The following is a 12,024-nucleotide window of genomic DNA, read 5'->3' as shown; positions in this document are numbered from 1 at the left end:
GCCCCTGGAAGCCAGGAAAGCCCGTGGGACACTGAGGTGGGGGGACTGCAGAGGTGGGTTGGGAGCTGCAGGGTCAGCAGGATCTCACTCTAAATAAGAGCCTCTGCACCGCATGCAGGCAAGTGGCTTTGGCCTCTCTCTGAGCCAGCAGAGCAGGGCCAGCTGGAGAAGCTGAACACATTCCAAATATCAAGGGATGTCAGTGTCCAACTAGTCCAATTCCTCATTCTACAAAGCAGAGAAGGGAAGAAACTTGTCTGAGGACACAAAGCCAGGAGCACAGCAGGGCCTAGAATCAAGGACTCTCAACCCAAGGCTTCAAGCCTCCATTTAGGCTGGCCCTGCCCTTTGGCAAGACATGTGGGCAGGGCTTGGAGCCAAGACGAATTACCAGCATCACACAAGTAAGGCTTTCTACTTGGCCATCAACACCACCACTAACATTTCACGAGGGTGCGATGACGTGCCAAGCCTGGTGTTAAGCGCTGTATACAGATCACCCTGTTTTATCCTCACAAGGTAGGTACTGTACCTTTCCCCTTTACCAGTGAGGAACCTGAAGGTCTAAGGAGTCAAATCACTTGCCTAAGGCCAGGTGAGTATAGAGGCAAGGCCTTCAGAGACCTTTCTCCAAAGTTTCTCCTCCAGGCCTGGGGGACGAGCCTCCTGCCTGGATAACACACCTCTGTGTGGCCTGGGATGGATGTAGGCAGCACCCTGTGCTTTGCAGGTCGAGGAGAGTGGCGTCTGCTGGCCTGGAAACCACTGTGATGTTCTGGGAGTGTGGCTGGTTGGGGAAGGTGAATGAGAGACGCCTGGCAGGGGAGTGGCTTTGAAGATGAGGAGGTTTCAGGTAACTATCATCACAGGGCCACCCTGTGGCAGGCTCAACATCTTCTGCCCAAGAGGAAGCCATACCCCTTCCATACTCCTTCTACCCCATAGCCACAGTTGGCCAGCAGCTTCTTTTTTTTTTTCTTTTTTTAGGCCAGTAAAAATAATTTATTTGGGAAATGGGGGAAAGAACAGAGCTTGCTGAGAAATGGGAGAGAAAGACAGAAATGCACACCAAGACTTGGTGCAGGCCCCTCTAGGGAGAGAGGTTTTTTAAAAATATCATTTCATATTAGCGCATTTACAGAAAAACCATGCAGATAGTAGAGTTTCCATAGCCACCCCCACACACACACACACAGAGTTTTCCCTATTATTAACATTTGCATTAGTGTGGTACTTTTTTTTTACAATGGATGAAACAATATTATTATAATTATACTATTAACTAGTCCATAGCTAGTTTAGAGATCTCTCTCTGTGCTGTACAGGTCTATGATTTTCTTTTTATTCTGGTAACATATATACAACCTAAAATTTCCCATGTTATCCACTTTCCTTTATGCAATTCAATGGGGTTAACTGCATTCACAATCCTGCATCACCAAAACTTTTCCATTCCTGCAAACAGAAACTCCATACCAATCAAGCATAAATTCCCCATTCCCCACCCCCACCTGGCCCCTGGTAACCTATATTTTCATTTCCAAATTTATGAATTGGCCAGTGGCTCTTTAAAAATAGAGCCTTGACTCTCCCCTGTTTGTCAGCTGCCAGATGCCCCGAATCCCCAAGAGGCCAGGCTCCTGTCCCTTCCCCTGGCACCCTGAAATGTAGGTCAAGTCTGCTCCAAGCTTGGGTTTCTCCCAGTGCCAATGGCCGCCATCCAGCACATTGAGCATCAGCCCCCAGCCACACAAACCTACATCTCTGCCTAAGGCTCCCGGAAGGCCTGTTATTCCCAAGAACTTAGAGCCCTAAATAAAGGCTGTTCATCCCACATCCTGAGTAAGGGAGTGATTGATACTGCCGCCCCACTCCAAAGATCCTTGGTCCAAATCTCTGTTTCATGGCTGATGAAACTGAAGCCCTGAGACGCAAAGTGACTTGCCCATGGACGCATGGCTGATGGCTTGGGTAAGGCTGTGGCTAGAGCCTCCCAGGTAGCAACAGCTCCCTCAGGTTCCCACCACTCACCATTCCTCAGACCTGGCATTGCCAGGTCTTTAACACTTGGCTCATGTCCCCTTCTGGCCAGCTCCAGAAGGGGACAAGACCTACCTGGTGGTCTGGGGGTTGGAGGGACAGGTTGTCAGTCAGTTTGGGGTGAGGGCAAAGACTGGGGGTAGTACAGTTCCCCAACATCTGCTGGTGACCAAGTGGCCCAAGAGTTGCTCCCCATCAAATGGGTCTCAGCATGGCTGCCTGGGGCCTCCAGATGGGCGGCAGAGTGGGCACGGAGAGCCACCTGCTTCACTCCCCTGGCCATCAGGTCAGTGTCATGCGCTTTCTCAGGCCCTGGTCAAGATCCAGGGCCTCTTGCCAAATGCTCACACATTCCTTGCGTTTCTCCACCCTCTGAGCAGCTGCTGTAGGACCTTTTCTTCTATGTTGATTTATTCTTTATTGTTCCTGAAATACACCCAGAGGCCTTTGGCACAGAGCGCTGGGCACCGGCAGGGCATCCCGTCCGAGCCCCAGAGTGCACACCAACCTCACCAACAGGCTCTCTGGGACCAGGGCCAAGCCAGCTGGAAAGATGGGCCCTGGGATCAGACCCAGCAGTCAGGAAGAGATCCCACCCACCCCCAGCCTCTGGTCCCCAGTGCTGTTCTCAGGTCTACAGAGTCTGGGACATGTCTGGGGAGAAGGAGATGGTTGGATGGTCTCAGGGATGTCTGAACCAAGCCCTTCCACTCCTGGGTGTGTGGTGTCCCCAGCAATCCCCATGTGTACAGCTGAGCCCCAGAAGCCTGGCTGTCCTCTACAGCAGGTCCCATGGCTCAAGGCCAGGCTTCAGAGGGGTCTTCCCTACCCTTCCCCGCCCAAAACACCTCCCCTATCAGCCGATCTAAGGGTGCCTGAATTCCTACCCGCAGCACTGCACCCCAAGGGTACAATCACTGTTTCCTGTGCACATGGAAATGACCCGAGAAGTGTGGGAGGTGTACAGTAAAAAGGAAAGGCTTCATTCAGGACAGAAGCCTCCTCCAGTCACCACCCTCTGTGAGAAGTCTCAGTTCCCTTGCAGAAAAACTGACATGATGTCATAGCATAGCAGAGTCGTCGTGGGATTAAGTGAGGTAATACACGTATGAAGTGCTTGGCACAAAGTACTCAATCAAGGTGACTTCCTTTTTCCTTTCTCCCTTCCTGGGCAAGGGAAGCTGGATGGTCTTCCAGTTCCACAGCCGGGTAAAAGCAGGGCTGTTCAGGCCAGAGCAGAACAAGGCGACTCATGAGTCCCAGCAAGTGTCAGACACACAGGGCATCTGCCGTAGGGGACTGGGGAGGAGAGGGCTCTGGTAAGAAAGCTTGAGCAGACCCTGCTCAAGTCCCCTGGACTCAGCTATGCCAGCAGGGCCTGCAGGGACATGGAGCTGCAGTCTCCAGATAATACCCTCGCAGAGGCTCCAGGCCTCTGAGCCTCTGGAGCAGTAAAAGGGAGGCACCACCGCTTGAGGAAGGCAGGAGAGGGGGTGGCCACAGGAAGGGTGAGCGTGAGAGCTCTAGCCTGGGACACAGGGCCTGCCGGGAGCAAGCCAGCCCTCCCAGTGGCCGCCACAGGGAATGTCCCACAAGTGGAAGTGCCCGTCTGGTTATTTTAGGCACCTCTTCTGCCCAGAGCCAGTAAAGAAAGGCAGCTGCCTGCAACATGGAAGGGCTGTTTACGCTCAAGTGTGCAAGTGCTGCTGCAGGGACAGAAAGCGCAGCAGCAGCCGCTGTGCAGAGGGGCCTCGGCCCCCTTTCTTCCTCTCCCAACTGACCCCAGAATCCAAGCACTGCTCAGCTGACTTAGCGTGGGTACTTCTGCTTTCACTCAGATCCAGCCTCCCAACCGCAGAACTCACTCACACTCACACACACACACAGACAAATAAATAACTAGGGAGCCAGCTGAGGACTGAGCCACACCCAGAGGCTGAGACAGTGTTCCTCTGGGCTCTTCCTCCCTGGAGCCGCCTTCCGACCGACAACCTGGGAGCAGCAGGAGCGAGGGCCCAGCACAGGAGCAGGCCCCTCTTCCCACCCTCCCAAGGTGAAAGTGGTGACAGTCTATGGGAACCCCAAGCAACTCATCACCTCTTAGCTTCCCTATTCGAAAAGGAAGAAGTTGGACTGTGCCCTGAAGTATTTTCCAGCTCTGGGATGACTCCCAAGAAGGGGAAGCCCGGTACTGTGGCCCAGGGTGAGCTGGAGTGGGTAGACAGAGCAAGGCCAGGTAAGGAGGGAGATGTGAGCCGCAGCCAGGTGTGTGCTGCAGCCAGGTGTGTGCTCCGGGAACTGCCAGCAGGCTAGGACACAGAGGAAGGAGGAGGGCCAGCCCACGTGCACTCTCAGGGTTTCCAGTTATCACTTAAGCCCCGTTCTGAGCTCCAGGGCCTTCCCCTCCTTGGAACTGGCTACAGCAGCCTGGGTTGGAGCCGCTTGCCTGCCCAACTGCTGGAAAAAGCTGGGAATCAAAATTCCCTCGCCCTTCCCCTTCCTCTTTGGACCCCATTTCCCCAGGGAGGTTAGGTGGCTTTAGAGAGAACCCCCTTCTGGGTGAAAGCTGGGTGCATTTCCCTCTAAGTTTTGACCTGGACAAAACTTACCCTGGCTGCTCCCCTCCCCCTTCCAGAGATTCCTTGAGGAAAAGGCTCTGCCTGGAAAAACTAACGCTCTCACCACGAGCTCCCCACAGCTGGGGAGAAAGAAGGAACAGGGAGCACCTTCCCCAGCCACAGCACGAGGCTGTGTTCCAGGAAGAGCAAGAGTGGCTGCCAGGGAAGCCTGGGGCCCCGGGTCCCGCTCCTGCCCGCCAGGCCTGCAAACCGCAGCCAGCAATCTCTCGGAGAGACCCCCTCCCCCCCCCAGCAAAACCTCAGCTCTTCTCCGCCATGTGGCAACTTTCTTCTTACGTAATATCTCAGTGCTCCCCACTGCCTCGGTTCCTATTTCGATTGGTGAAAGAGCCAAAGTGCTCTTTGGAGTGGCAACTCCCACCCCTAGCTCCACCCAAACCTCCGTGGAGGTCACTCTGGAAGGCTTTAGGTGGAACAGAGACAAGGGGACATTTTCCTAGGCTGCGAAAAGAGACCTTCCTCCCGCCCATGCCCACGTGAGCAGTTCAGCCTGGGGCCTGGGCGGGTAGGTTCCTGAGAGCACAATCTGATCTCCTGGAAGCTGCACCCTTAAACCCTGGGCTGCAGGAGCCAAGTCCCTAGCAGAGGTGCACCCTAGTAGGGGCTACGCACCAGGGGCTAGGCAGGTCTGTACCCCTGCCATGCTCAGGGCCTAGGGAGGTAGTAAGTGTGCTGTCTCACTTCATTTACACGAGTTTACAACCCCACCAGCCTGGGAGACTGTGCTTTCCAGTCACAAGCAGGGCACCCTTCATTTTTCTTCCCTGGGAGAACTAAAGGCAAACTGGAGCTGGACTTAGTGGGAGCTGGAGAGATGCTAGCCACCATCTGTGAAGTACCTTCTACGTGCCAGTCACGTCACATGCATGCAATTGTTTAACCTTCAGAGCAGCATTACGAAGTACTACTATCATCCCCATTTTACAGGCGGGGAAACTGTAAAAAGAGATTAAGCAATTACTGCATGATCTCAGATGAAATAACTAGAATATGCAAATTTGTAGAGACAGGGAGTACAGGTTACCGGGGCTGCAGTGAGGGAGAGGGGAGGAGTTAAATGCTTAATGGGTGCAGAGTTTCTGTTTGGAGTGATGGAAAAGTTTTGGTAATGGATGTGGGTAATGGCAGTGATGGTGGCACAACACTGTCAATAATACCACTGAATTATATATTTGAAAGTGATCAGAATGGGAAAATATATGTTGTATATACACTCACACAGACACACAAAAAAACAAACTGGCCAAAAAAAAGGAGGTTAAGCAATGTGCCCAAAGCCATCCTGCAAGTGGAGACGCTGGACCACGAGCCCAGGTCTGCCCAGGCCTCTCTCCTGTGCACCCACAGACCTCCTTCAGGGTTCCTGTCCCTAGTTACTGTCTACGCACCTCCTAGGAATGGTGTTCTGAGTGTGGGGGTGGAAGTGGGTACAGATGAGTTTTGCTTGATGGCTCTGGAATCTGAACTGATGCTCCCACAAAGAGCTATTATTGTTCCCAAGAGTGTGACTGTGAGAGTCCCTCTAAGTGTGTGTGTGTTAAGGGTGGAGGAAGAGAGGATGAGCTGGTTTCCAAACAGCAGTTTCCAACACCGAAGTTATGCTGTAATGCTTCTGATTCATAAAATGAGCTCACAGTCTCAGGGTATCCTACGTGTTGCTTTGAATGCAAATGCAGATCCCATCGTATGAACGTGGGGTTCCAGCGCACTCCACTTAGCCCCCAGCCCAGCGCTAAGTTTAGTTCTGCCTCACACAGCCAGAGTACAGAAGGAACCTCTCCAAGAGTGCGCCACTGGCTTCATTTCCTGAGGCCTGCCGTGGGCGGGAAAAGAATGGAGCCCCCAAGGCTGCTCTGTACTGATGCACGTGTGCATGCACACACAGGTACACATGCACACATGCACACACACTGAGGAACGGTGCCAACCTAGCCTGGCCAAAAGTAATGCCCAGGTTTGCAGATTCCTAAGTTGGAGGCTCCACAACACTTTCACTCTGAGGTCCCACTGGGGTCAGGATGACTGGGACATGGTCTCCAAAAAGGGCAACTGCAAGGCAGTGCCAGGGAACTGAGCTCACCAGCACCAGAATCACCCATGAGGGACTGATCCTTTTGAAACCAGCAGTTGAGGACTCACTGAGCCCACTACACGCCAAGGCCATTTTTTTCTAATGGAGAGCCTTTCACTCAGTTCAACTAACACTTCCTAAGCACTAACCAGATGCTAGGTTTTGTGGGAACAAAAATACTGAAATATGCCTTGTCTTTTGCACATAGGTAACTCAAGGAGACTTGCAACAACTCTATGAAGGAGATGTAGAGAGGAAAGCAAAGTCTAGAAGGGTCAATTCACTTCCCCACAGTCACCAAGCTAGTAAGTGGTGGGGCTGAGAGTTGAACCCAGGCACTGTGGCTCAAAATCTATGTTTTGAAACAGCCCCCCTTCCCTCCATCACCACCACCCCCATACCCATAAATAACCACCTAAAGTGGAAATGAGTGTTTGGAAGAAGGCTACGGTTTTTAACAAGTGGCATTTAAAGCCAGGACTAGAGGGAAATGCAGGAGTCTCCAAGGCACTAGTGGCCACCTCCAGCCCTCCATGGACACTATGTCCCATGCATCTTGGGTCCTCCTCCCACCCTCCTCTTCTCCCACTTAGGGTCCCAAAGGCCTCCGCAACCCTGAGCAACCTCTCTCTGGGTTCTGCAGCCCTGGGAGGCCCGAGGCTGATTCTAGGCATGTTGTATTTTTTCCTTCCATTTATTAAAAGCAGCAGCTCACAGGGCCAAACACTGGGGCTATTTTTAAATCCCATATTCGGAAGCAAAATCCTCATCCCTGTGGGCTAGGGCACTCTTTCCTAGGGTGGGGTGAGGTAGGGGCCTCACAGGGAGCTGCTCTTCCCCAGGCTTGGAGCAGCGACCCTGGCAGTTGGCAAGCTGTCCCTGGGCAAGCTGCATGGCCTGCAGGTGGGAGGGGGCACCTTCCAGGTTCTGTACCACTGTGCCCCTTGGAGCTACTGGGACCAGCATAACCTGCTAGTACCCAATCCAATTAGAGTTGGAGAGTGGGCCAGACCCGTGCAGTGAGATGGTTTACACAGTAATTGCATGTTTACACCCCTATTATTCACTGCTCATAACAGTAAGAAAAAGAGGACCCATAAATTCTTGACTTGGGAAGGTTTCTCCTGTCCACTTCTTCCTGAAACCACCTAACAACCTGTGGAAGGTGTGCATTTCTCTGATCTTACAGGGGGATCTGCCACACCTTTCCTGGGAGGTTCTGGAGAAAGACAAGTGGTCTCCTCCCCTCTGCCAGGGGCCACAAGAGTGGAGTGGCTTCTCAGAGCTGCGTCACTTCCACCAGACCTCCAGGCTGCCACCAGCCATCACCCCTGCTGGAGCAAGCCAGACCTCCCCTCCCAAACCCACCCCCAGCCACAGCTGCCTACCATGATCCCCAACACATGGGCCAGAGCAGCCTCCATGGTCAGCTAGGGCAAGCCAGTTTTCCCACCATGCCGTGACTCCCTGAGGGAAGCTCTGCAGGGTGGCACACGGGTCTGCTGTGGGAAGGTGGAAGCAGGAAGTAGTCACCAAAGTTGTGACCAACAAAGTTTTAAATGGAGCAAGTAACTTCCCCTTTCATCCTACCAGTGACTCCCACTGGAGGCTGGGCTGGGAGGCCAGTGGCCTCTACAGTGGGTGGCAGGAACCTCCTCCAGATCTTTCTTCCTTGGGACTCAGGCTTGAAAGCCCCAGGGCAGCAGCAGGTTCTCAGCCTCCCCTCGGCCCTTGCCCAAAGACCTGGGTGGGGGCCTTCGGAAGCGCGGCCCAGTGCACACGCTTCAGAGTTTTGCCACGCGCAGGGTCCAGACAAAACCCAGGAGGTCCGGCCTTTCTCATAGGCACCACCAAACACACGCACCGCGAGGCACCGCATGGGCCCGCCAGGCCGCTCCTGGGCCGCACCAGCGCGCGGGAGTGCGGGGGTGGAAGGGAGGGATGACAGATCTGAGGTGCGCCAGCGGCGCCCGGGTGCAAGGGGTAAGGCGGTTCTACGCTTGCCTGCCTGCCTGCCTGCTCGCCCTAAACGCTCCAGCTTAGGCCTCTACGGCACCTGCCCCAGTTTCCTGGCCACCCCTGTCCCCCAAACTCCTGGCGCAGGGATAGTTCCTGTGCACCGTCCACGTTCCCGTGCACACTGGAAAGGGAGAGGGCTCCTGCGCCAAGTTCCCGCAGCTCGCCAGCCCCTGTTCGTGCCTCCCGGCCTGGGCTCTGTCATGCACGCCTGTCCCTGCGGACACCACGTTGCGCTCAGGCCCAGGAGAAGCAGCCGTAGTCCTGAGCTGCTGCTGCCGCTGCCACCCGGGCGTGTTGGGAGGGTTAACCTGCCCGGGCCGCGCCCGAGTGGGCGGGAGCCGTGCACTAGCTGCGTAGATGCACAAACACGGTGGTTTTAGGCTGCACACGCAGCTGCGGGGTGACGGGGAGCGCGGGGCCCGGGGAGGGGACGGGCTGCGGGAGGCAAATGCACGCACACACTCCCACAGTCGCCCAGGCCGCAGAAGTTACCGCGCGGCGCCCTCCGCAGCCCAGTGTCCCCGCTCCGGGCCGCGCCTGCAGAGCTGCAGCCCCTGGAGCGAGCGACCACCGCTTGCTCGCGGCCAGGGATCCCCTCGTTGTTGTTGCCGCCGCTGCCGCCAGGCGGGCTGCGCCCTGCCGCGTGCAGGCCTCAGCCGCCTACCCGGCACCCCACTTACCCAGCTCCAGCCCGAGCTCCGCCATCGGCTGTCCCTGCTCCACCGCCGGCCGCCACCGTCCGCCGGTTTCCGGGGTCCAGCCGGCTGCACGCACTACCCGATTTTAAAAACAAACAGGCGCCACCGCTTCCCCGCGGCGCTCTTGGGGCTCGCGTCAGTCCGCGCCTCCCGGGACTGGGAAGTTTGCTGGCAGGGCCCAGGCGGGACGCGCGGGCTGTCACCCCCGGTCGCAGCGCAGGAGCCTCGAGAGTGCCCCGCGCCCGCGGTGTCCGCCTCGCTATCGCTCACTCTCCCTCCCTCCGTGTCACCCCCAGTCCTGCGATGCAGTGTCAGGATTGCACGGCTCTGACTCATCGGTTGAGCTCACAGCTTGAAAAAAAAAGAGAGAGAGAGAGAGGGCGAGAGGCAACAGCAAAGGAGGACTCTGGCGCGCTACAAAGGATTGCACAACTCGGAGCTGGGAGCGCGGAGCGCCCAGCAGCCGCCGGCGCGCAGGGCTCGGCGGCGAGCAGGAACCAGCTAGACCACTTCATCAGCACAACTGTCTCGGAGCGGCCTCCCAGCCAGCAGGCCCGGCGCCGCCCACTTCCTGCGACCAAATAAGGCCGGGGAAGGCGTCCGTAAACCTCCCGCGGCTGCCCGGGCTGGGGATTTCCAGCAGACCTCTCCTCCACTCCTGAGTCGGCCGCCACCCTCCCCCAGCCCAGGCCGGCGCCCCCGACTGCTCTGCTCGCTGGAACCAACAGGCCACGTGGCTCGTTCCCTTCACACCAAGGTCAGGAGGAGAGGGTGACGAAATGTTTGGAAACCCATCGGACTTGCCAGGAAAGTGTGTGTGCGTGTGCTTGTGTGTGTGAGAGAGAGATGTTGGGGAGGGCACCAGTCGCTCTCCTCCACAAAGGAAACTCTGGTTTTGGATACGGTAAATCATGCACAGTCCTCTCCAGGGCACTTTATTAACCGCCTCCCAAGTTTCACTTTCTGAAAGTGCAACTGGTCCCGGCCCTTAGAAGGACCCAAATCTCAATGACTTAGGCGAGGAAAAGCTCCTGGATTTAATTCTAGTAACTGAGCCCAGGGTTCAGACAGCTTCTCGCTCCATGCCCACATTTTCCTCTAGCGTCCCGGTAATGCCCCTGATGGCTTCTCTGGTCCGCGCAGATGCCTCCTTGCTCATTGGTGGGAAGACGGGAAGTATTTCTGCAGCTCAGGGGATTCTTGCTGGCCCCCACACACAATGAGGATCCAGGGCCCTGGGGAAAGTCCATGGGGAGAGCCTTGTTCTGTGGTTTCTTCCGTGTGTTTTGTTTTGTTGTTGGTTTGTTTCAAGGAGGTGGGCCAGAAGGGGATTTTCCTTTCAAGAAAAAACACTGAAAAATACGCTGTGTCCTGGCAGTCACTTTTCCCTTTGGCCGGCCTGAAGACCAGGTGCATCCCCAACTTTCACAGGGAGGAAGGGAGGAGCAGCAGAATAAGATCCTCACAGCACAGGCCTTTGCCACCAGGAGTGGAAGACACAGCACAGGCCTTTGCCACCAGGACTGGGAACCTCTGCCTGGAAACTGCAAAACCTGCACTTGTTCCTAAGGGGCATGGCTTTCTGGTCTTCTTCTGCCCCTTCGCTGGCCAGAGCATCTGTGTGCACATGGAGGTGACTCCTCACCCAAGTGGGAAAGGGCTTATCTGCACCATGGGTGACAGATATGTCAAAGTAATGACAACTTAAGAGTCTTATCTACAAACTACAGATACTCATGCCAGGGGACTGGACCAGATAACCTCTTGAAATCCCTTCCAGTTTAAGGTCCATGATTCTGTGATAGCAAAAGGTGAATGGAGGAGCCGGGATACACTTTTACAAAGGCAGGACAGGTCTCCAGCTTTAGCATCCCCTATGACAATATCATTCCTGACAATTCTTAAAGCACTTCCGTACCCAGAGCCTACTTAACCCTGTGTGAGAGAGGTTTTTATCCTTCTCACTCATTTTACGGATGAGAACGCTGGAGGTTCAGAGAGGATAAGTGACTTTGCGGCCTGGTCAAAGGGCAAGCCAGTCATCTGTTACCTCTCTGCTCCTCTTCCAGCCTCCTCCAGAGGAGGCAATGAGTGACCGGTACACTGAGGTGCTCAGGCAAGCAGGTCCCCAAGTGAGGGGTCAGACTCTCAGGACTCCCAGCAGAGGCTGGGTGTAAAGCCTTTTGGCTTTTCCCCTTTGCCTGGTTTCTCCACGCCCACTGAACTCACTCAAGTGAGGGAAGGAAAAGCAAAGCCACTTGGTATTCATGCCCACTGCTGTCCAGCTCCTCTGCAGACCCGCAGCCATCCTGACCTCCCCCCAGCAGCTGGCCTCAGGCCAGAACAAGCCCTCGCAGCCCCGAGAAAGCCAATATGGACCAGCCTAGTGTCGTTTCCCAACCAACCAGAAAACCCAGCTGGCAGAGCACATTCCTAGAAGAGCCTACCTTCACAGGGAGCCAGGGCCCAACCTCCAGGGAACAAATGGGAGCCATGCCAAAGAGCACTCCTCAGCCTTGTCCAGCCAGGACTTCCTCCCTGACCCACGCCAGAGTGG

General features: G+C 55.4%; 1 protein-coding gene across 2 annotated transcripts in view; it reads right to left on the bottom strand.

Annotated features, from left to right (window-relative positions):
- The window catches only part of MIDEAS (mitotic deacetylase associated SANT domain protein), a 72,326-nt gene that overhangs the window by 32,603 nt on the left and 27,699 nt on the right, over window positions 1-12,024 (bottom strand). Inside the window, exon 1 of one of the 2 annotated variants that reach the window (XM_004455122.5) lies at window positions 9,450-9,955. The exons of the other annotated variant lie outside the window; for it this stretch is intronic. The gene's annotated coding sequence lies outside the window, so the exon portion shown is untranslated. Of the gene's footprint in view, window positions 1-9,449; window positions 9,956-12,024 lie in introns of those variants that run through there. 2 annotated transcript variants of the gene reach the window in all.

This window comes from Dasypus novemcinctus, chromosome 3 (assembly GCF_030445035.2).
Source record: "Dasypus novemcinctus isolate mDasNov1 chromosome 3, mDasNov1.1.hap2, whole genome shotgun sequence".
In the NCBI taxonomy this organism is placed as follows: domain Eukaryota; kingdom Metazoa; phylum Chordata; class Mammalia; order Cingulata; family Dasypodidae; genus Dasypus; species Dasypus novemcinctus.
This window is presented reverse-complemented; position numbering and strand designations above follow the sequence as displayed.